General features: G+C 34.8%; 1 protein-coding gene across 1 annotated transcript in view; it reads right to left on the bottom strand.

Moving 5' to 3' along the window:
- The window catches only part of IRSp53 (Insulin receptor substrate 53 kDa), a 265,161-nt gene extending 256,618 nt beyond the window's left edge, over positions 1–8,543 (bottom strand). Inside the window, exon 1 of the mRNA XM_076415642.1 lies at positions 8,337–8,543. The gene's annotated coding sequence lies outside the window, so the exon portion shown is untranslated. The remainder of the gene's footprint in view (positions 1–8,336) is intronic.
- Positions 8,544–25,470: the final 16,927 nt, after the last annotated feature.

Genomic DNA, 25,470 nt, shown 5'->3' with positions numbered 1-25,470 from the left:
GATATGAGCTTATTTTTTTTCTTTTTTTTTACTGGAACTTGGAATGGGAAGGATGTCTGGCTGACCTTTGACGGAATTCATCTTTTGTAGTATCACAAGTTTCTTTAAAATAACCATTATTCAATAAAGGAAACATCTCTATCTGAAAATCTTGGTATTTGAAGGACAAATCCGAAATTCAATATATATATATATATATATATATATATATATATATATATATATATATATATTCAGATTGAGATGTTTAACCTTTAACGAGAACCTTTTACATAATAAGTTACGTTCTAGTTTTTGTCAACGTTTCTTATCAGATAACGCTGAAGGCCTCTAAGGGCAAACCGATTACGGACAAGGAAGTTGTTAGGTCGTATCATGGCCGTTCGTGTAATTTGAATATAATGGATGCTTTCTATTTGTTGATAAACGTTTGGTCGCCATTCGATCAGCCTTGTAGGACATGTACGACAGCTTAATAAAATTGGGGTCAGTTTCTTGTCTATCTAAGTTAGAACTTAGTTTTTCCTATGTATATATATATTTATTGCTTAAAAACATTTACATCACTACATAGTATAAAACAAAGTCGCCTTTTCTGTCCCTATAACCCTATGTGCGCTTAAATCTTTAAAACTACGCAACGGATTTTGATGCGGTTTTTTTCAATAGATAGAGTGATTCAAGAGGAAGGTTTATATGTATAATACATGCATAATCTACTAAGGCAACATTGCTAATTTTAGAGGTTTCTAACGTGATGTCGTAAATTAACCTATTTTTTAGGCTTATTTAGCAATTATCAAAAACGCTGCCTAACCCTACGAGTTAGATCAAATTAATGTACTACAGTATTGTACACCATAAAAAGGTCTACAAAAAAGTCCGGGATGGTATATGTTTATCTTTTAGGGATAACCCACATTAACCATTTTTATTGTTTACTTTTTACGTGAGAAAATGGCTTATTTACGAAGCTATTTTAAGCAATACGGCATTAATCCTTATCGAATTAAGTACCTTAAATACAGTGTGCAATTAATATAGATCAATATGGTTCCTTACAGCATGTAAATTAAACAAATATTTTCGGAGATATTACAAATTTAAAATTTGCGTTTAAAAATGTGTAATGTAATAAAAATTGTATGAATTTAGATATTCCAAAGATAGCAGGAAATCTTCATAGTAAGTATAGGGGAAGAGGAATTGTTTTACTCCAAATTTAATGCGTGCAGGCCAAGGGCAGTAATGAATGAACCAAAAATACTGGATCGATTTTAATCATGTTTTCATTGAGTGACATAGGCATATATATTTTATGCCCGTGCAAAGTCGGAGCGGGCCGCTATGTTTTTATATACAACGTTCATATTTTTTCTGTAGTGTATTTAATTTAGTATCAGCATTGCACCCGTGCGAAGCCGGGGCGGGTCGCTAGTATCGTATAAATGCCAAATGTTTCTTCACATATGAGCAGTACAGTATGTGTGAACTACAACCAAGCAACTCGGGACACTCTCAGCTAAAAACCCGACGGCAAATGTCGATTTCGTTCGTCCCACTGAAACGATATGTGTTAGTGCCACAGGTAACGACATCGGCATCGTGACTCGGGCTGACATTTGAGAAACTTTCACTCGCGGCTCGCCGCGGCGAAAAATCAAATCGTCGGTTCCTCTCGCAGGAACGATCGTTACCATAATTCAACATTTCCGATCCGGTCGTGCCGACGGAAAAACTTTGAATGGGAAACGTCTGGCTGGAAGTTTTCAATGGAGATTTTTCTCGCGGACAAATGCGAAATGAATGATGCCGAAACTTTGCCTCTATTTAAATTCGATTTTTTTTTGCGGGGAGACCCTCGCCCGTTACGGCCGCAGGAAGTTTTATAGCAATTAGTGAAATTATTTCGGAGATTCGAACGATTTCAGTTTAGATACTGTCTGGGAAATGTATAATTGGATTTATTATTATTGGAACTTCCTATACATGGCCTGGCCTGGTTGACAAAATGGTTTCGCATTAGAAGTTATATTATCTCGGTGAAACATTACTTTTTCTTCTGTAAATTCTTTCTCTTTTCACGAACCCTTGTGCCCAATTAGCCCAAAAGCTTACTATATCATCTGGGTTTATTGTTTTACCCGTTGATACGTAATACACAAACAAAATCCCTTTTGGATCACAAAAAAACTAAGGACTAGGACTTTTATAATTTCGGACAGACCTAGTCCTCGGCCTCTTTGATATATAATTTATCGTATTGTGGCGACCGCCACGACCCTTTAGGCCACCACCAATTCACCATCAACAACTACAAAGGTTGGCAACGCCGGTGGATTGGTACCATGTAGTTCTGGAGTATAAAAGGCCATCACGCTGACGTCTCGCTCTCTTTTCTTTTCACCGTCCCCTTGTAACAGTACCACTTCCACAGCGCTACCGTACTTCCTCTACTTAACCTAATATCCTGTCAATTCTCCCATCGACCACATGTATCAATCGTAAGTTAGAATAAACAACTTTGATTCAACCAGTGTTTTTAGTTCCCGTGCAAATTCCTTCCAAAAATAGTAGTGAGTGTTGTGACAAATAATCGCAGCGGCAGCCACACATTTCGACCAACCGACCGACCCGACGAACATTCCTACAGTATATTTATCTACTTGAAACCATGGCAACTTCTGTCTCATGTGATCTCGTAAGACAATAGAATCGTTGCTATTTATCAGACCTCCCATTAGAAAATACAAATGTGATTCGTGTACATGATTTTGTTAGTGACGACGATATCTACGTTAACTGTCAGCCATTTTAAGTATCCATCGTCTATTTAGTTAATTTTTGCTTTAACTACATCTTATATGCTTAGTACATGCTTACGTGCTTGATATGTTTAGTAATCTTAATTTACAAATTAATTGATTACTACGGTTCTGTTTCAATCGCCTAGATTCCCACTGACATAGTAGGAGATTTGTGGGAGCAAAAAGACTGAAATTAAGACTATGGAATAGTATTGGAAAAAACAGTCACTCCGGAGGCCCATGACAAGAACTTTTTTGACTTCGAATACAACTATTTGAGACATTCTTCCGGCTAAAGAGCCCATATATAAAAAGTAAAACGCTCACCTAACTACCATCTCTGTCATTAATTGTTATTTATTCTGTTATTGCAGGTAGCAGCGCTCTCTACGTTAACATTCAGTCATTTTAGCTAAAATGTGAAGGAAGAACTAAATTTATATCCTAAAAAAATTTAATATGTACAACAAGCTTTAAGAGAAAATGGTTATATTTAGGAAAAAAATAAATTGAAAAAATTGAGAAGAGGAAAAAAGAATGCAATCTTCAATCACGAAATATTATCATTATGAATCAGAAACTCATAGGAGCGTTTCATAGGATATTCATGTTCAAAACATATAAATTAGCAGTCTTCTTAATGTAGATGTTAACACTCTAGAATAAACAGTAATACCGGAGGCCCGTGGCTAGGACTTTTATAATTTCAGATAGCCCTGGTTATTGGTCATTTTGATACATAATCTCGCTATATTTTATTAAACTACTTAAAACCATGACCTCATCTATCTAAAGAGGCCGTACAAGATAATAGAACCCTGCTTAGAACACTCATAGAAAAATGAAACATAACAAAGGATTCGTACATCTTCGTCTGACATCACGAATTGAAAAAAACAGTCGAACCGTGCAATTGACTGAAAATAGTAATTACTAGTTTCAGTTGCTAGTTTTTTGACTATCGACTGTTTCGACTGTTTTTAGTCGATAGTCCCCAATGCTAGTATTTTGTAAACATTTTCCAATAAAACTCGGATTTGAAACTCTATTTTTGTTTGAAGTTTGAATTGGTGCTAGAAAAAGACTACATCTTCCATATTATATAGGACTAGTAGTTAACTCCATCGAAGGGTTAAGAGTTAATGTTGATATCTCAAAGTAACAAATAAAATCTGCCAATTTTCCAATCTTTTTCGCAATAGAAAAATATGGTTCATTCAGTAAAGTTATTCCCAAATTGTGCTATAACCAAGGGATTCTTAAGAGTTTTGAAAGCGCAATAACTCTTGACTGAATAAACAAATGACGTCACCTCTATATCTAGAATGTTCTAAAAACTATTACCTTTCAAACGCGCTATAACAAGGTTCCATTGAACAAGTCTCACTAGAGATATGCGACTTGAAAGTCTTATATTTTCTAAAAACATAACAAGCTTAAAATTAATTAAGATAATCCTTTGTTTGTTGAAACAAAAACATTGTTAAAAAAACTTTTTCAGTTCTCCTCCATAAACCGAATAGAAAAATACAAAATTTCTTATTATCAACGGAGTAACAGCGAGAATAAGAGATGAGACGTATCAGCAGCAGCAATGAAAACATCGTTATTCAGAGAGTCGTCAGAAACCTGTTTTAAATTTTATTTTTGCAAACCCGTAAACAGATGTTTTTAGTACCATTTCGATATAATGGACGCCTAATTAATCGTGAGCAACGTTTTTTTTGTTGCTATTTCACGTTGGAGGTCATTGATTTTGTTCTGGATTTTTTCCCATACAAGTTTGAATACGTTGAGATGGTATCGATGTCGAGAGAGTAAATCTTTAAGATGAAAAAAAAAAATAACCAAGTTACACATCTCGGATTTCGATCATTCTAGAGCATTATATAATATCATATAATTGTGACCGTTGTTCCCAATGTTGTTTTGTTGTATAGCCTTGAACAGAATTAAGTATAAATTATTTTTTAAACGAATTGTTGGGATATATTATATATATATATATATATATATATATATATATATATATATATATATACGAGGGATGGTATTTATATTTTGAGCCCTGGCAATACTAAGTATTATTAGGCCATATAAGATGTTTTCAATTGAAAGTTTGACCATTATATAAGCCATAACCTTCTTCAGAACGCTTTGTTATTTGAGCACAACTTGTGTTGTTTGCAGTAACTTGAAAATTTTGTCTTCCCACATGGATTAGCAACACAGTAACAGTTTTTTTTATTTATAAAATCCTTTAAGGATGATACACTGATTATTGCGACCCTCCAACTTTTCGATACCATTTTTGTAGTACGATTTTTCTTTGGCTTCAAAATAGGCCTCACTTTCAGCGATCACCTTTCATTCGACAAAATTTTCTTCCCAGCGGGCATTCTTTTGAGATCTGAGAATAGGAAATAATCGCTGGGGTCAGATCTGGAGAATACGGTGGATGAGAAAGCAATTCGAAGCCCAATACATGGGTTTTTGCCATCGTTTTCACCGACTTGTGACACGGTGCATTGTCTTGGTGAAGCAGCACTTTCTTGTTCTTCTAATGCGGCTGTTTTTCAGCAATTTCGTCGTTGAAACGGTCCAATTAAATTTTTTGAATGTGCTATTATAACCCTATCTACATAATAGACGTAGCAAAACTATTCTCCAGAAACCCCTATTGAGTTTTCTCTCTAATACTCTATAACTGTAACTTACTTCGAAAAACAAGAGAGTCATTTCCCTTAATAAATCACTATTCCCTTTCTTGATAGATTTTGCAACACTTCCAATTTTGCCGACGTGGTAAATTCTTTACATAAAGTGAATATGACCAAATTCTTTAAGGAAAATCAATAAACATTGAAAACAGAAATGCAACAAATTGTTGCAAAATTAGTGAACCAATAAAGGAAAAATAAAACCTAAGTTTTCTTCATGAAATACAAAGTTCATAAAACTTCTTTGCCATTCCGAACTTGAGACAGAAAAAAAATTAAACCCATCAATTGAACTCTGTATTATTTTGTCATTTTTCTGCCCATTCTTCCGCAATAATTGCGCTTGTAGGAACCGTGTTGAGGAGAAGACAAAAGGTCCAATATTTATACGGCGCAACCCGCAAGAACAACATGATTAGTAAATAAAATACATCATCAATATTTTTCCAAGACCCTTCGTTTCCGCTTTGCGCTGTCCAACGATCTTACGGTTAATGTTTTTTTCGTTATAGCGCTCCAATAAAAATAAGAAAACCATTTGGTTTTTTTTTTGGTAGGCCTTAACAGGTAAAAAATTAATAAAAGAAGTTACATTATACGAGTAAATATTTGATAATTTTGGTTCTTAAAAACCAATATAAATAACAATATTTAAAGTTACCGAATATCATTCCAAACCTGATGCATTATATATATATATATATATATATATATATATATATATATATATATATTACAACACTCTAATGCAAATAAAATAATAAACCAAAAATATTATAAAATATTTATTTTAACATGATGGTTAAGTATTCACTGCTACTTTGGATAGGCTATATAAACACAAATATGTAGACTCTGGCCGGCACGGTGCCAGCTCCTACTCTTACGCGGTTAATTATTTTGCCCATTCTGTTGTATGTAAATCAACCATGGACGTACAATATACAGTATTGTTGGAACTATTAAAAAAGTAATGGTCAGTAAAGAAAAAGTAAGTCAAAATATAAATCTATTAAGAATAACGTGATAACATAATGTGATTTTGTAGGTATAACAAATTATAGGTATCTACTTTACTGGGAGGTATATTCAGCTGTGAAATAAAGACATTACATGCTAAAATTTCATCCTAAAATATTGTAACGAAATTCGAGAATAACAAGATCATTTGTCCTGTACAAGGTATTTAGACTTTCGCAAGCAGCTTTTTCAGATTCATAATATAAACATTAATTAATCATTTTGAATTTTAGTGAATGTCTATGAATTTAATACTTGGAAAAGACATAACAACTGCAGAAATATATAGTCACTTAACATCCGATGTAATCGATATGGTTCTGGAAACAGTAGTACACCAGACACTAGAGGTATTTGTAAAGGTTATTAAGAACTTTTTGTAACTTTATTAGTAATGGCACCTTATTAATATCAGGTTCTGTTAGTAAATGTATTTTGTAACAAAGCCGTAACCAAATATTTCACTTAATAAAGCTGCAAAGTTGCAAAGAAAGATTAGATACTTTGATGGTGTTTTACTTCACCTTCTGTAGGTGTTTCATGTTAAAATATGAAGATTTCTAATAGTTTACTCGAATGAGTTAATGAAGACATACCGAAAAATTAAGGAACTAACCACATAATTTAGAGTGATGATCCATGATTGATGTTTCTATTATTATAAATTATGCATTTTTCAAAGTAAATTATTAAGTGTTTTAAAATTTTTCTACATTTCAAGATTATACAATAAAATATGTTTTTTTATCAATTGTTATTTTAGTTATTTACTAGACAAACATAGTTGTTTAAGAGCTAATAGTCATTTAGTGTGTGTAATAAAGTTCCTTTAATATGCCTTTCTTTACAGAGACTATTGTTTCAATTATTATTCAATATAAATAATTTTTTAAAATGTAGATTTTATTGATATTTTATACTGTACCTTATATTTTCATTTATAAAAATTATTTTATAAAAATATTTAATGTTTGGTGTTTGGGATCGAAAATATATTACTATTTTACTGGGTTCTTTTATAACAGTAATTATCTATTATAATAACATAACTAACATACTAAAAGATGACTATACTTTAGCTGTATGCGTTTATTTTTGTCTTTTCTGATATTTAATTTTTTATTTATGTGCTTATTACTTATAAACTTATCTGTACTTTTACATATCAAATTGTCTGTTTCTTATGTAATATTATATAATTTGTTGATTTTAATAAAAGTTTTACAAAATTTAATGTATATTATTTCCAAGAACGATGAATGGATAATTAAAATAAATAATATTTTAATATATTTATGTAAACGTTGTGGTTGTTCGAGCTGTTATTCACAATACTGTCGAATATTTAAGACATGATGTGCACGTTCAGTAAATAAAGTAACATTTACAACAAAATGTCGACTATATTCTAGCTGCATGTATCCATAATTTTTATTTTTTGCTATTTATTTGTTTATATATACTACTTGTTTATTTATGTATTTATTACATGTAAACTTATTCGTACTTGTTTCTTATGTTTATTTTTATATTAATTTGTATGTAGGTAACTAAGTACATAATTTGTTGATTTTAAAAAAAAGTTTTATAACACTTACTGTAGATTCTTTGATACAAACTTATGAAGCCAATGAGGCGATAAGTAAAATAACAAATAAATAATATATGAATACATATTCGAATAATTCGACTTGTCATTAGAAATACTGTGCGAAACCGAAGCCGGCGTCAGTATGAACGAGAGTCATTTTTTCACGTCTCATTATCATCGTTAATAGACATCACTTACCGTCACAAAAAAAAACAAGCCTGACTCTCCAAACAACGTCCCAACCACCAGAATAATATTCGCAGTAAATAAACCGTCTCGGCACTGTGTCAAATATCACACGGATCACGCGAACTCGCGGGGACGCTACCGGTGCACCAAGACGCGAAGCTCTTCTCGCGAGGGACACGACGCAATTGCGATGCCAGCACCTCCGGTTTACTTTCTAATCGAGGCGGCTGTGCGCGCGAACCTACATCGGCGGCCGGCGAAGAGGTGACCGGTCGGGATGTGCGCTTCTCCGCGGTTATCGAAAACAAAAACAAACGACTGGATATCGCTATATTTTTTTCTGGTCGAATTCGTCGCGGCCGGCCGCGAAGAGCGAGAAAAAAATCGGCGAAACCAAAACAAACTGACCGGCGGTGGTCTATCGTCGTTGATTGTTGTGTTTCCGATGACATTGTCGAGATGATATTTTGGTTTTTTAGGCAGGCTGACGAGAACCTACTTGATTTTTAGTGATATTACTGGGATTTTATAAAAACATCGACCTGTTTTTTACGGGCTCTATATATTACAAGTATATTCTAAAAGTTTATTCTAAAAGTTTAAGGATTGGGCTTATTTTTTATGATTTTCTAAGAATATTTCAAAATATAGGGCGTAGAAATAATTGAAGTTTTTTGGTAACCGTGAAGTAGTCATAGTGTTGTCTTCGTTTCTGAGACGATATAAGAATCAACACAACCGTTTTATGCCGGCATGGTGGCGCAGTGGTAAAGGCGATGGGACGGTCCTCCTACTGTTGCGATAGCCGCGGGTTCAAATCCTGCTGGGACATGGTGGTTATCGTTTAAAATTTGTGAATGTTCTAGGCAAGAGTGTAAAATCATCCGACAAGCAAAATGACGCCAGTAACCAGGCTGGGTAAGACCGGATGTCTTCTGGGATGATTTCTAAAGTTGGTCACTCGCCTGTCGTTACGCTTAATGCTGAGGACCGTGGTTCGGAGTCCACGTTAAACTTTAGGCCCAGTCCAGATAAACCCATAGTTGGTAAAAGAAAACTTTAAAATATATTAAAAAAAAACAATGGTTTTATTTTTTTCTTGGTATTAGGAGCTTTTTTTTTGATCAGGTATATTTATTGCTGAAAAGGCCAATGAAAATGCAAAAAATTTAATGTTTCATAAATATGATATTTTTAATTAATCTAATAATATTAACTTAAATGGGAATACGAGTATAGTATATAATACTACGGATTCCACCTCGAATGGACGATGTATATTTTGGGGCTATCCATGAATCAATCCATTTTTAGTATCTTAATAAGAAGTGAGGTTCTGTTTAGACAGGGCGACTCATATGTCGGAATAAATAGTAATCACAAAGAGAAAAGTCTGGAGAATACGGTAGGTGTGGTACCACTTCCTATTTTAATGTTTCCCGGTACGTTTTTACCGGTTTTGCAATATGTGACCGAATGTTATCATACCGAAGAATAACATTGATGTGTCATGGCTGGTATTCCTGCCGTATTTCGTTCAACGTCTCAAACGCATCAGACGTAATCAATCAATATTCCCATTGATGATTTCATTAGATTTTAGTAGGTCATAGTATACCACACTAAGCTGACCAACCAAATACACAGTTTTAGCCATGGATATTCCACTTTGGTGTTGACGTTGATCAGGTGGTCCCCATGATTTTTTCGCTTTTGATTATTGTAATGGATCCACTTTTCATCACCAATAACAATACCATGAAAAAAGCCCTTTCAGTTTTGTCGTTGAAGAAGCTTTTCACACATAACCAACGACACAACATGTCCAAGCTTTTGGATCATTCCCATGTTCGTCAAGCGATTGGAAATGGTTTGTGGCGTTACTTTTAGCAAGTCTACATATCCTTCTTGAATTCTACACGAATTATCATGAAATGCCTTCAAATCTTCGTCCTCAAAAATGTTTGATTGTCCAGAACGCTGTTGTTTAAAACGTTGAAATCGATGGAGCATGGTTGCCAAGTAAAAAGTAAAACTTTCCACAAAAAGAATTATTCGGACTTCGATGAAGTGACAAATATTGAAAAGGCTTAAACATGAAGTTGGTTATAAATATACACGACGCGATTTAATAGAGAGTAACTTCATTTATTGCAAATCCTTAAAAATAATGTGTAGCCCTGATATTTATTCCAAATATATTTTAAATACTTATTCTGCATTCGAATGTATAGTCTATTCAAAGTGTTTTGTAAATCCGCCATCAAGATGTTTAATATATTGCCCACGTTCATTTCAGAATCAGATAATATTTTCCTTCTCATTTTATTCCAGTTAAAAAGAGACACAATGCTGTCTGATTGGTCAGACGTATTCAAAATTCTTGAAAGCAATAGTGATAAGAGATTGTAATTCTAATCTATAAACTATTGTGGCTGTATAATTAACTGTAGTTTTTAGATGTACCAAAATGTTAAAATAAATTAATGAATTTGTTAACATTTTTGTTCAATTATTTTATTTAGATTAGAATTTTGTTGTATGTCAAAGCCAAACTGAATTAAAACTCAAAGTTGACGCGGCAACATTGCGACGTTTTGACGTCACAAATTTAGGTGACGTAAGTACAAAACAACTTTGAATAGACAATATATTAAAATAAATTGTGTGGAATGTATTAAAAAATCACACTCACTCACACATAACTTGTTTTATGGTATCATTTTCATACTTTCTTAAAATAATCAGTTTCATTTGAATTCAACCCAAAAAAAATATTACGAACTGTTGTTAATCAAATGCTGTACCAAATAAAAGCAGTATTAAGGCAACCTTGTGAGAGCAAAAAAAACGTTAAAACGCAGAAGGATTATTATGAAATATAGGGATCAAGGTCATCATGACTGACAATATATTATAATTATGGTATATGTATCGTATACGTACTTTTTACGTTAACTTAGAAATGCGCCAAATCATAAAACAAACATTAGTCGGATAATGTAATATGTTAGTTTAGTAGAGAAACATTTTTAAAATCAGCTCGCCATTCATATATAGCTTGAAAACCATTAATACAATCAAAAGAAACATTGGAGAGAACCGAAAGAACAATAAATTTAATATTTTGAGCAGTGGTGAGTATGGATGTAAATAAATGGTTAAACATCCTAAATTAAATTAATTTGTTGATTTTGACATTTTTCTTCTTAAAATAATAGTTTCACTTCATGTTATTCATGATTATTTTATTATTATTTCAGTGATTATTTTAAATTGTTGAGAATGATTTATTGTAACTTATATTAAAATAGATCACGTAGTATATGCTTGAACTATATTTCATCCAAGTTTTGTCTTTTGACGTTGCATTTCAGTAAGCGGCCTTTTGTAGCAAGGTGATTTTGTTCAGGCCAATGTTAAAATGTTGTCAATTTTTTTTATAACATTGCTACGAGTCGTTGCTGACTAACCTATAATTTATTTTAATATAACTTAAATATAGGTATATATGTAGGATGGCCCATCGACCCTATCTTAGTATCTCGTGTAATGTGTTTATATATTAACTCTACTGTTTTCCTAAATATTCCAAAATAGGCCTCAGTTTCGGCGATCACCTCCACATTCGACGAATTTTAATTTTGCCAGCGAGCATTCTTTTGAGATCTGAGAACAGGAAATAGTCGCTGGGGGCCAGATATGGAGAATACGGTGGATGAGGAAGCAATTCGAAACCCAATTCATGGATTTGCCATCATTTTCACTGACTTGTGACACAGTGCATTGTCTTGGTGAAGCAGTATTTTCTTTTTCTTCAAATGCGGCCGTTCTTGGGCGATTTCGTCCTTCAAAAGGTCCAATAACACTATGTCATAGTCGCTGATGTTAGTCCTTCCTTTTTCAAGGTAGTCAATGAAAATTATTCCATGCGCATGCCAAAATACAGACGCCATAACCTTCCGGGATCCGAGCGGGTTCATCGTGTGCAGTCCACTCGGATGACTGTGGATTGGACTTCGGAGTGAAATGATGGAGCCATGTTTCATTCATTGTCACATATCGACGCAAAAACTCGGTTTTATTACGCTTGATCATCTTCAAACACTGCTCCGAATCATCAACTCGTCGTTGTTTTTGGTCAAAAGAGCACTCGCGCGGCATCCACTTTGCACAGAGCCTTCTCATACCCAAATATTCGTGAATGATATGATGTACACGTTCAGTTAATATCTTTAGAGTGTCTGCTATTTCATACAATTTTAATTTACGGTCATTCAAAATCATTTTGTGGATTTTTTAAATGTTTTCGTCGGTAACAACCTCTTTTAGGTGTTCGCTGCGTTCACCGTCTTCGGTGCTCATTTCACCACGTCTAAACTTAGTATACCAAGCCTTGATGGTAGATTTTCCTCGGGCAGTGTCCGGAAACTCGGTATCAAGCCAAGTTTTTGCTTCAACTGTATTTTTCCCTTCAAAAAGCTATATTTTGTGAATACTATTTTATGGAAATGATCCATCCTTTTTATCAATTTCTTTACAATAACAAAAGTTGCTTCACTCAAAATAATTCACTGTAATTTACAAGCTAATGATCCGACAGCTGTCAAATTTATACAGGCACCTTTTGTGCGTTAGGGCTAACTACTTAATTCTAGTAGCGCCATCTATGTGTCAGGCCGGGGACTTTTCGATTGAGCTGTTACCTTTTCACCCTCATAGCCATCTATTATTGTGCTATCAAATGCTACTTAGGAAGAATTGAAAAAGATTTGTAGATGAGAGGTCGGAGATATTTTCTAAATTATACTATCGTCGTTATTAACTCTTTTTGATGCATTTGAAGTAACTATTGGAAGAAAAATGGTCCGAACGCAAGTAGAAATGGGATAAAGTGATTTGCAACATTCCAATGCTTGACTACTTTTTGCAAAAATATATTTGCAGATGTATCCATCGAAGCCAATCCTGCACGATCATGACATTCTATTAATGAAAGAATGTCATGATATTGATATTCTAATGATAATCAAGAAAATAATTATAACAAAGCAAAGCGCCAGCGTATAAAACTGTACTAAACGAAAAATGAGAAGAAAAAGTGCGCAATAAAAAATAGCGAAAATGAATTATTTACAAATACTGATGGGATACCTCATCTAAATAGAAATAGATATAAAACAACATAGTTATAAAGTCATTAACTCCAGTAAGAGTACGACAGCTTCGATAAAACTATCACGCATGTGACTTTATCACCGCTTTGACTGGATTTGCTGTATGAAACGGCACAATATTATGCTGCAAAATCGACCAATGCACCATTCAGATTGATCATTTGTTGTCGGTAGCGATCACTATCGACTGTTCCTCCGAGTTTCAATAGTTCATAATATACGACATCAACCTAGCCCCAATAGACACAGAGTAGTCAGTCAGTGCCTGGTGTTGTAACTGGTCACAAAATGCAACGTGGGCTCATATTCAATTTTTCTACTAAATGTTTGTAAGTTTGCTATGGGGTTTTTATCAAATAACACTTGTAATTCCGGATCTTCAAACTTTTTCAGCCTAAGGGGAAGTACTTTATCATAAACACTAAGAACTATATTTGTGACATTAAATATTATTTTTTAAATGAAAATCCATAGGTGCTATTTTCCAGAATTTGAAAGTTCATATGAAGTTAATTATTTTCCAAAGGAAACAGGAAGGCTTTCCTGTGCATTGTCCACTTTTCAGGCTGACCAGAGGATTATGTACCCACGTTTGAAATATTATTGCTTGACCAAGATCCAATTCCCATCTGTAATTTTAATAGTAAAATCTTAAAATCTACATCGATAAGTTTGAACATTGCAATACATAATGTATGTATATTCACAGATCGTTTCCCTTAACCCATCAAAAAGGAAAATTTGTCTACGAGTTAATTATGAGTCTGCAGTTGCTCAGGCCAAATTAGAATCTTCAAAAAGAATTGGAAGTAAGTATAAATCCAATCTTCTTTTAAGGAAGTAAATGGAGAGGTTTGGAAACCGAAAATTATAACACATCTTTCTCTGCGGATGCTTTTGAAACAGACGACTCTGTACTTAACGGTTCCAGGAACCTATTTTAATGTGTGCGTTTGTGTGAAGCTATCTCTAGACATTTTATTTATTGGCAAAAGAATTTACAAAACCATACAAAATGCTCAGATATTAACGATTATTCTTTTGACATCTTGTGCAAAAGTAATATAATAAAAAAAACAGGTGTTAGACAGGTTAAAAATAAATTGAATGATAGTAAAAGGCAAAAATGACACAAATGTTGCATGGCTACATATAATATAGATAGTATGAAATTAAGAGAAGAAGGGGAGGTTTCGTAATTTCTTTTTCTTTTCGATAGTTTTTTTCTTTTATAATACTTAAGGTAATACATTGTATAATTAGAAAATAAGTTATTAGTTTTCAGATTAGATATTGTTTTTTTATGTGTCACAAGTTAACTAGTATTTAAATAAAACAGTATTTTAATAAAATAAATGTTTTTAAAAATTTTATTCAACCTGTATTCATTTGTACAACCTATTGTATTTTCATTTGTATATTCATTTCTATCAACCTATTTTCAACCTGTAGTATATAAACCCGCTGTGCATGGTTGCAAACTTGGTTACAACATTATTTATATAAGATCACGTTTTAATTCTGTCTATTCTGGTGTTAGAATCCATAGAATGAAATGACATTTATCCAAAATCACAACACTGCATATTAATGGCTAGTGAAATCTGTTACAGAAGACGGAAATTAATTACCGACACACCTGATAATAATATACACTTTTTCATAATATACAAGAGAATATTTTGAAACTAATTCATAATCCTTAGAAAACTTATTAACTATCCTTTAACAGCGTTATTTTACTCCACCCATTATTTTACCGTTAGATCGAAAACGTGAAATCGTACTTCCAAGTCTGCCGATCACGTGTATTACTCAATCCAATTAGTAATAACAATGTAACTGTGAACGCACATACCAAACATATTATCCGTACTACTGGTTATTATTACGGCCATCTGATCTGCATCTCGTTTTCCTTCCTTCGATTTCCCACATCGGTCTCGTTCGATGTTAAATAAGACAAAACGCAATTAATCCGCCGCCGAGTTATGCCGCGGGAGCGGCTCCGGGGTAATCGGTTTCACATTAAAATGTTAATCCTCCGTGGAAACTGTAGTAACGGAGTTATAAAATAGATGTTTTTGTTATTAAGTAATACTATCTTTAATATCAAGTACTTGAATATATTCCGGTGCTTTCTTCACTTTCGAAAGGTATTTCTTGCGAAAAATTGGTATAATAACAGTTTAATTGAAAAGTCCCCGACCTGGCACATAGATGACACTACTAGAATTAAATCCATATGTTTTTTACTTAGCGCTAATCCTCAAAAGATGCGTGTATAAATTTGACAGCTGTCGGATCATTAATTTGTGAATTATAGCATTTTGAGTTAAACAACTCTTGTTATTGTGAAAAAAATGGATAAAAAGGAATTTCGCGTGTTGATAAAATATTGCTTTTTGAAGGGAAAAATACAGTTGAAGCAAAAACTTGGCTTGATGCCGAGTTTCCAGACACTGCCCCAGGAAAATCAACCATCAAGGATTGGTATGCTAAGTTTAGACGTGGTGAAATGAGCACCGAAGACGGTGAACGCAGTGGACGCCCAAAAGAGGTTGTTACCGACGAGAATATTTAAAATATCCACAAAATGATTCGGAGCAGTGTTTGAAAATGGTCAAGCGTAATTAAACGGAGTTTTTGCGTCGATATGTGACAATGGATGAAACATGGCTCCATCATTTCACTCCAAAGTCCAATCGATAGTCATCCGAGTGGACTGCACACGATGAACCCGCTCCAAAGCGCGGGAAAACGCAACAGTCGACTGGCAAGGTTATGGAGTCTTATTTTGGGATTCGCATGGAATAATTTTCATTAACTACCTTGAAAAAGGATGGACCATCAACAGCGACTATTACATAGCATTATTGGACCGTTCGAAGGACGAAATCGTCGAAAAATGGCCGCATTTAAAGAAGAAGAGAGTGCTGCTTCACCAAGACAATGCACCGTGTCATAAGTCAGTGAAAACGATGGCAAAAATCCATGAATTGGCCTTCGAATTGCTTCCTCATCTACCGTATTCTCCAGATCTGGCTCCCAGCGACTATTTCCTGTACTCAGATATTAAAAAAATATTCGTCGAATGAAGAGGTGATATAGAAACTGAGGCCAATTTTGAAGAAAAGGACAAATCGTACTACAAAAATGATATCGAAAAGGTGGAAGGTCGCTATAATCAGTGTATCACCCTTGAAGGGAATTATGTTGAATAAAAAACAAATTGGCAAAAATATGTTTTAGTATGGTAGGCTGGGGACTTTTCAATTGACATGTTATATGTTAATCAAAATATTTAACAACATTTTATAACATTTTCAATAATCTTCTTTAAATTTTTCTCATATTTCTGGTAAAATGGTAATATTATATCGAAAGAACGGTCCAATCATCTATCCATCTGACTACCTTGTTCAATATATTCAATTAACATCGAAAAATATCTATTATAAGAATTTCATTCGGATTTAGATGGATCCCCTGGGGTAAACCATATGTTCTTGCGTTTGGAATTGTCATAGTATATATAATTTACATCATTTTACAATACGCTACAGGAAACTATTCCTTTTTTTACCTGACAGGCAATGAAATAGTGAAACGGTTCGATATAGCATTTTCTATCAATTTGTGCGATGGACATTTTACCTCTTTTTTTAATCAACTGCTAAGCTATTTGAAAATTCCTTAACAATTTCAGCTGGGTTATTGTCCAATGAGTCATGCAATCCTTTGTTATCGAACTTCTTTGATCCTCTAGGCCGTTCTTTGTCATTGACATCAACATTATCATTTGTAAATCGCTGAAAATACAACTGACAATTGGGATATAATGAAGCAATACTACTATAAGTTTCTACAAGTATTCGTTAAGTCCTTTTTACCAACGAGGGTTTATCTGGACTGAACCTACTGTTTAACGTGGGCTCCGAACCACGGTCATCGGCATTAAGTCTTTGGACTGGCGAGTGACCAACTTAGGAATAATCCCAGAAGACATCCAGTCTTACCCAGTCTAGTTACTGACGTGACTGAGGTCATTTTCCTTCTCGGATTTTACATTTGTCCCTAAGACAGTCACAAATATTAAACAATCACAAACATAAATTTACGACCATCTCCCAGCAGGATTAGAACCCGCGACTAACGCAACAGTAAGTGGACCGCCCTGTTGTCTTAACCACTGCGCCAACCAAGCCTAATAAATGGCTATATTAAAGCCATAAAAAGCACAAAATTAAATCCTAATCATTATAATTTATTATTTCCCTAATTTGATATCTATAATACGTATATTGTTATTATAAATTTAATATTAAAAAACACATAATTTTTTTTCAAATACATTTTTGGGACAAAACATTACATAATGTTGTGGTAATAACTGGAACCAATCAAATGATTTGCTTGAACTAACATACCTTATTTTTTAAACTACAATTTTTACTATTCACGTAAGTGTGTCTGTTTATATTATAAACTTAAAAAAACAATTTATAATTTTTTTGATTCAAATTTCATTTGAAATATAACTAAAAATATTATCAATTATTAAAAATATTGTGATTTGAAATGTATTTAAAATGTATCTTGTGATTCAATATAAAATCTCTTCTCATAAATGTTTATATTTGGTCCCTACTTGGAGACTGATTCACTTTGGAGCCAAGACACTAACTTCAAACTATTCCTTAGCCTCTTGTTTTACTCCAAACCTGTTTCTGCTATATCATAAGCTCATAGAGTGTCAAATATAGAAATAGAATTTAATATGTCTATTATTTTTAATTCATTTAAGTAAAATTTGCTGATTACCTTCCAAAGATCTTTTACAATTATTACAAGCAACATGTGGAGCCCATGTCTTGTCTTGATTCCGAATAGGACAGTTAAAATATGCTTCGTAGACTACACAGAGAACGTGAGATGTGTTTAATTCATATTTTACGTCTCGAACTTTAATAAATTGCCCACATATATAACAAAATGCATCAGCATCATATTTACACTTTTGCGACGACAACTTTTAATGTATTCTAGATTTGTACAAAACACCTAATCGTTGTTTATCATTCTAGTACCAATTACCAGCAAGGTACAAACGTTTAAACCACGTTAACGTTATTACAAAAGCAAACTTTATACCAAAAAAAGGTATTTTCTTTTCCTTTTTGTTCATAACTAAGCGGAAAATCATAAAATAAACTTTAGGACAAAGAACGAAAAAGTTTTCGTAGAGTCGTGTAATATATAGGCATTAACTACTATTGCGATTAATATCAGATGATAGTTATACCATTTCCTATGCATTGTCCATATAAATATTAATTCTCAATATCGTAGGTCGACTTCTAACTAAACTAATCTAATTTAATCGATATTTTAATTTATAGTTATTAATAAAATGTAACGGTTTTTAATAATCATCCTACACAGAAACTGCCTCCGTGTCCTGAAGAGACATTTGTATGTATATACAGTTGTTTATTAAGCGACTATTTATATTGATCGAATATACACTGATAATGTTGATTGTATGGTAATGACGAAGAGAGAGCGGCCCAGACCGAATGCGTGTGTGAGAGTGAATATTTCTGATGACATATGTTCTTTACCATGTTCTACAACGATTATTATAGGTTCATAAACCAGAATCAGGTATGTTAATATAACATTTGTGGACTGGCACGTAGTATTTTTGTTGACATAATTGTTATGGTACCCCAAAGTTTGAAAGAATTATAACAAACTCTTTTGGAGTTACCCTACTTGGATAAGCGAATTCTTAACATATAACGACACAATATCAGTAATTATAGCAGATAAATTGAATGCTAACCGCCAATAATAGTATGTTCGTTGATACAGATGCTGAACATGATTAGTTCGTATTGCAGAGACATGTAGCTGAGAATTAATGGCCAAATTCCAAAGTATTGATAACTGACGGATCCAGTTAGAGAAAGTGCAGAAATTAAGTGCTTGGGATCGGTATAGCCTTTTTGCAGATTGATTTATTTTTGGGTAACTTTCACGGGCTCCTGTGTATTGCCAATCATTGTTTTCTCTTAGTGCCAAGAAGTTGTTGTTTGTGATCCTTTTGATGCGTATTTTTAAATTTTCCTGTAAAAATAAAAACCTTCTGATATATTCAAAGTCTCATGGGTTTATCTGGACTGGACCTACTCTTTAACGTGGGCTCCGAACCACGGCCTGGGTATTAAGCCTACCGACTGGCGAGTTATCAACTTAGAAATCGTCCCAGAAGACATCCGGTCTTACCCAGCCTGGTTACTGGCGTGACTGGGATCATTTTCCTTATCGGATTCTACACTCTTGCCTAGGACAATTACAAATATTACATCGATATGCGACTATGGCAACAATAGATGGACCGTCCTGTCGGCTTTACCACTGCGCCAACCAAGCCTGACGCATTTTTACTTAGAGGTATCTTGAAAAATTTTTAGGAGCTTTTAACATTTAAATTCAATCAGTAATATCAGATTTCCCCTGCTACCGCTCTCTTAACCAATCACCATTTGGCTTCAAAACTTGTAAAAGTCATTTTTTTAGCATTGTTTACATTAATTCTTCCTTTAACTAAAACAGAAACAAAACCATATTCAGTTCAAGGAAACCCATAAACTGTAATTTAAGTATTTACTGTATTTGAAAGCCATCAGAATATTCGGAACTTTAATATTTTAATTATTTTCTATTATGGTGCATTTATGTTTCTTGGACACCCAGCAACAGAGGCAGTTTCCGGGAAGGCACTAGTCTTCAGCTATATGTGTATGCTACTGTCAGATGTAAGGCATGGTATGCCCAAATGTCAGCACAGTGTCATTGCAGCAAATTCCTGAAGTGACCACCATTTCAGTTCAGTACTTATAAGTTTATTGTATTTTGTGCTGCCCAAATTATTCATAAATATGGTGAGTTTGTAGCAAAACTAAAGCATACAGATTTGGCTGTTTACTATTTGCAAAAGATTCGGAAATTTGTTTGATTTTTTTTAACTTTAGGAAATGGGGAAGGTGTTTAATTGAAAATGGGAAAGAAAATTGTTTAATTTTAAGTTCTAAGTTTAACGAAAATTCTAATGTTTTTTCCTTTGTTATTATACTGATTTTGTAATATATGTGACATGGGAAGAGTTGACTGGAGGCAATATAAAATATCGCAATGTATCGAATGTCTAGTGAAGCTTCATCAAGATAAGAGAGGTACTGAGCCAACAGAGAACACGTGTCTAGCAAAAAGGATGTCTCATCGGCTCGTTGTCGAGTCTTCCGGATAATGGAGGTTCAGGTATCGAGGCTAAACGAAGTCTATCAGAAGTTAGACCTGGTAGAGGACTCCTTATTGGGATACAGAAAAAGGTTTTTTAGCCGTTCTTCTCAAATACCACCAAGAACCCAAGGAAGGAGTTTCGGCGATAAAATACGATGCATCAACAACGAAAATTGGAAAAACAATTAGATAGAATTGACCAAAGAGTTATCCGAATCAGAACTAAGAAGAACAACAACATTGTCAAAATTAAAATGAAAGAGTTACAGAACCAAGATCAGAAACAGTAAAATAATTAATAGTAATCTTATCAAGAGTGGAAGTCAAGAAGCGAGAACAGTAAATTTCTTGTATGTCGTGTGTATTATCAGTTGGATCCGATGACGGAATCAGTATTATCCTAAACCAGACAGACGATTTTGTGAGTCATTTCCATCCAATTATTAATTCTTTCACCATTACGTATTGATTTGATATCTTTAGTTGTATATAATTTTTACAGTATTCATTTGAATAAAGAAACTCGTCTTTGTGTATTAATTTACGCAAAGAAGAGAAAAAATATATTGTATTTCATTTGCAACATTAATTAATCTCCTTGGAAACTCAACAGAAGGCTCATACCAAACTCTAAGTAACATAAATCGGTTCTGTAGAACTTGATGTCATGTCAACCGTTTCGAAAGAAGTATTTTCGAGAAAAAGTCGTTTAATATTTGGTTTTCAGATGTAGCTTCACTAAAATAGCTTGTAGCGACCGCTACGACCCTTTAAACCACCACGCATTCACCTACAGCGAGTCCAACGGTTGGCAACGACGGTGGATTGGTACCATGCGGTTCCCGGCTATAAAAGACCACCAGAACGACGTCTCGCTCTCTTTTCTTTTCTCTACCTCCTTGTAACAGTACCCTTCCACAGCGCTACCGTACTTCCTTTACCTTAACCTAATATCCTGTCGACCATATGTATCATTCAATGTTAAAATAAACAAGATTTATCAACCAGTGTTTTCAGTTCTCGTGTGAATTCTTTCCACAAAATACTAGTGAGTATTCGGATAAGCAATCGCACCGACAGCCACACATTCTGATCGACCAAACGAACCTAACAGGTCAACCAGCTCAACATAAGCCACTTAGCAGATGCTCGAGACGTGCATGGTTGGATAGCACGAAGAATGAAACCCATCAACATCACGTGGTCGACGTTATCCCACGAGGCTAGCCTAATGGACGAAAACCACAGAAGCCCATCATGTAGTACATCAACACATGAACACCCTTGCATCACGAAACGGGACACGTAAGGCACAACAATAGGCACCCTCAAACAGATCGGAACACCCCAAGACGCCGTAAAACTCCTCGCGCAGGTTGGAATCATCATCTCATAAGCAGTATCTAGGCAATTCATTGCGCAACTGCGGATGCACTCCGAAACCTGCACCACATAGAGGTACATTCCAAGGCAGGTACACTAGGAGGAGAGCGATTTAGCGACCTAGGTCGATTTAGGTCACCATCCGTTCACTTACAGCAAGTTCAAAGATTGGTGGATTGGTACCATGCGGTTCCCAGCTATAAAAGGCCACCACGACGACGTCTCGCTCTCTTTTCTTTTCTCTATCCCCTTGTAACAGTACCACTACGACAGCGCTACAGTACTTCCTTTACCATAACCTAATATCCTGTCCATTCTGCCGTCGACCACATGTATCATTCAATATTTAAATAAACAAGTTTTATACAACCAGTGTTTTCAGTTCCCGTGTAAATTCCTTTCACAAAATAGTAGTTATTGTTGGGACAAACAATCGCATCGACAGCTACACATTCCGACCGACCCGACAAGCATTCCTACTATATTCCTAAGATATATTTCGGAAAGTACTTTAAATATAGAAATACCCTCTAAAGAACATACTTTTAAAGGGTTTAAAATATGAAAAATAATAGTAAATTATTTCAATTGACTAACAAGAACTCACATGGATCTGGCAGCAGTGATGTAACCCATATGTTAAACTTACTGAGTAACGTGTTATGTTTAGAATAATTATTAAAAACTAAAAGCCAAAGGTCAAACACAACTGTTGCCAAATGTAAACAAAGACAAACAGCAGTATTAGCGACGCCTGGTTTAAAAACGCAAAATCTCATTTGCATATTATGTAAACTAGTTGTGAATGTAGCATCAAAAAACGATCAGTATTATTCACTCTGATTACCGACATCCGCGGATTCCGTATTTCTTTCTACCAATTAATAAAAATCCACATACCGCGTTCTTAGTTACTGACCATTCGAGTCGACTTTTATTCGCAGAATGTATTACTAGCCGGCATCTAGATAGGATTTCGCAATGCTGCAATTGTTTTCCGTTTAATTAAATCCAGTTGCGTTTGATTTCTAATGATTCAGTGAATCGAAAGAATGGTCTTGTAGGTGATGAGGCGGCATAATTCCGACGAGAAACGCTGTTTTATGTAAGTTTTACGTGTTGGTCGCGAGAGGGTACCGCGGGCACGCTCTGGTAGTTTGATGCCACGTATTTGCTTGGAATTTAGTTTATTTCAATCGCATCAGCGGTATTTTTATGCTATAGTAAGACGTTAGATAATTATATGATGGCTGTTTGTAGAGTAACCTGAAACATCGGTCAGATTTCACGTAATCCTTATAAGATAATGTGCTAGGTGCATCCACTGTAGCAACCGCTACAACCCTTTAGGCCACAGCAAATACTAGGCAACGTTAGAGGATTAGTACCCTGCAGTTCCGCATATAAAGGATCGGTACGACGATATCTCTCTCTCGCTCTTTCCTCTTTAGTATTTTAACAGGTCAATTGAAAAGACCCCGGTCTGACACATAGATGACGCTACTAGAATTAAATCCATTTATTTCTTAGCTAGCCCTAACCCTCAAAAGATACGTGTATAAATTTGACAGCTGTCGGATCATTAGTTTGTAAATTACAGCATTTTGAGTGAAGCAACTTTTGTTATTGTGAGAAAATGGATAAAAAGGAATTTCGCCTGTTGATAAAATATTGCTTCTTGAAGGGAAAATATACGGTTGAAGCAAAAACTTAGCTTGATGCCGAGTTTCCGAATACTGCCCCAGGAAAATCAACCGTAAATAATTGGTATGCTACGTTTAGACGTGGTGAAATGAACACCGAGGACGGTGAACGCAGTGGACGCCCAAAAGAGATTGTTACCGATGAAAACATTTAAAAAAATCCACAAAATGATTTTGAATGACCGTAAATTAAAATTGAACGAAATAGTAGACACTCTAAAGATATCAACTGAACGTGTACATCATATCATTCACGAATATTTGGGTATGAGGAAGCTCTGTACAAAGTGGGTGCCGCGCGAGCTCACTTTTGGAGTTTGGAGCCGATGATTCGGAGCAGTGTTTGAAGATGATCAAGCGTATAAACCCGAGATTTTGCGTCGATATGTGACAATGGATGAAACATAACTTCATCATTTCACTCCGAAGTCCAATATCGACAGTCATACGAGTGGACTGTACACGATGAACCTCCAAGGCGTAGGAAAACGCAACAGACGGCTGGCAAGGTTATGGCGTCTGTATCTTGGTATGCGCATCGAATAATTTTCATTACTTCACTGCCTTGAAAAGGGAACGATCAACAGTTTAGGGTATAATGATGTGGCTCGGTGAATGGAGGTAAAAAGAAATAAAACAGTGGTGTTTACATGATGTGACCGTTATTTATTGACAATATAAAAAATGAGAAAAATACAAAGATAAAAAGGATGGCAGCGGAGTTACCTGTTGACGAGGCTTGGGCAGTCGATGGTGGCACGTCTTAACCGAACGAGGGTTGAGCACTGAATGACCGAAATACCCTTCAATAATATCCCAGATAAACGTCTCGGGGTTGCCGCCAGCTATTCGGTGTCGGGTTCCAATTGGCACCCCGCCCGTGTTCAACATCTGGGATTATATTTCTGGGTATTTTGTAGACCGTTATTCCACGATGTAAAATTCGACATGCCTCAATTCGCTACAATACTCCCCTGTCAGAATTTTACATAAAATTACTTCAACAAAAATACAAAAATGTTTGCAAAAAATATCAAATACAAAAAAAAACATATACCAAAAAAAAATGTGCTGTGTAAACTGGGCTTTGAAAAAATATGATAGTTCGAAACGGTTGTGATCTGGTACGGCTGTTGATATCTTCCGGTCCTACAGATACCGTTGCATCATCGTCGCTTTGGCACTTGAATGTGGTCCATCGACGACGTTGAAAACAAGCTATTCTTCAGACAGGGCTCCCGTAATCGACGCTGTGGGAGGATCGACTGTTCGACGACGTGGTAGCTTATTTTCTTCGACGACGAGACGTTAGCAATTCTGGTACTTCGGCGAAGACATGACGAGTCTACGGTGACTGCAATCGGTACCTAGCTTCTGGAGCTGCTCTGTGACTAATCCGTAGTCACATACGTTAGGTTAATTCATAAAAAACAAATAACGACGGTATCCGACCGAAGCTGCCCAAAGCCTTTTAAATCAAAATATCTGCCATTATGACGGAGACGGCGAGCGAAGGAAGACATTATGATTTAAACATAGCGCCGAAAGAAATGTTTAGCCGAGACGCTGATG

Source organism: Rhynchophorus ferrugineus, unplaced genomic scaffold (genome assembly GCF_030347505.1).
Source record: "Rhynchophorus ferrugineus isolate W39M unplaced genomic scaffold, kcgeb_rfMv2 rfM10, whole genome shotgun sequence".
In the NCBI taxonomy this organism is placed as follows: domain Eukaryota; kingdom Metazoa; phylum Arthropoda; class Insecta; order Coleoptera; family Curculionidae; genus Rhynchophorus; species Rhynchophorus ferrugineus.
The sequence above is the reverse complement of the archived record's forward strand: the minus strand, read 5'-3'. Positions and strand labels throughout refer to the sequence as shown.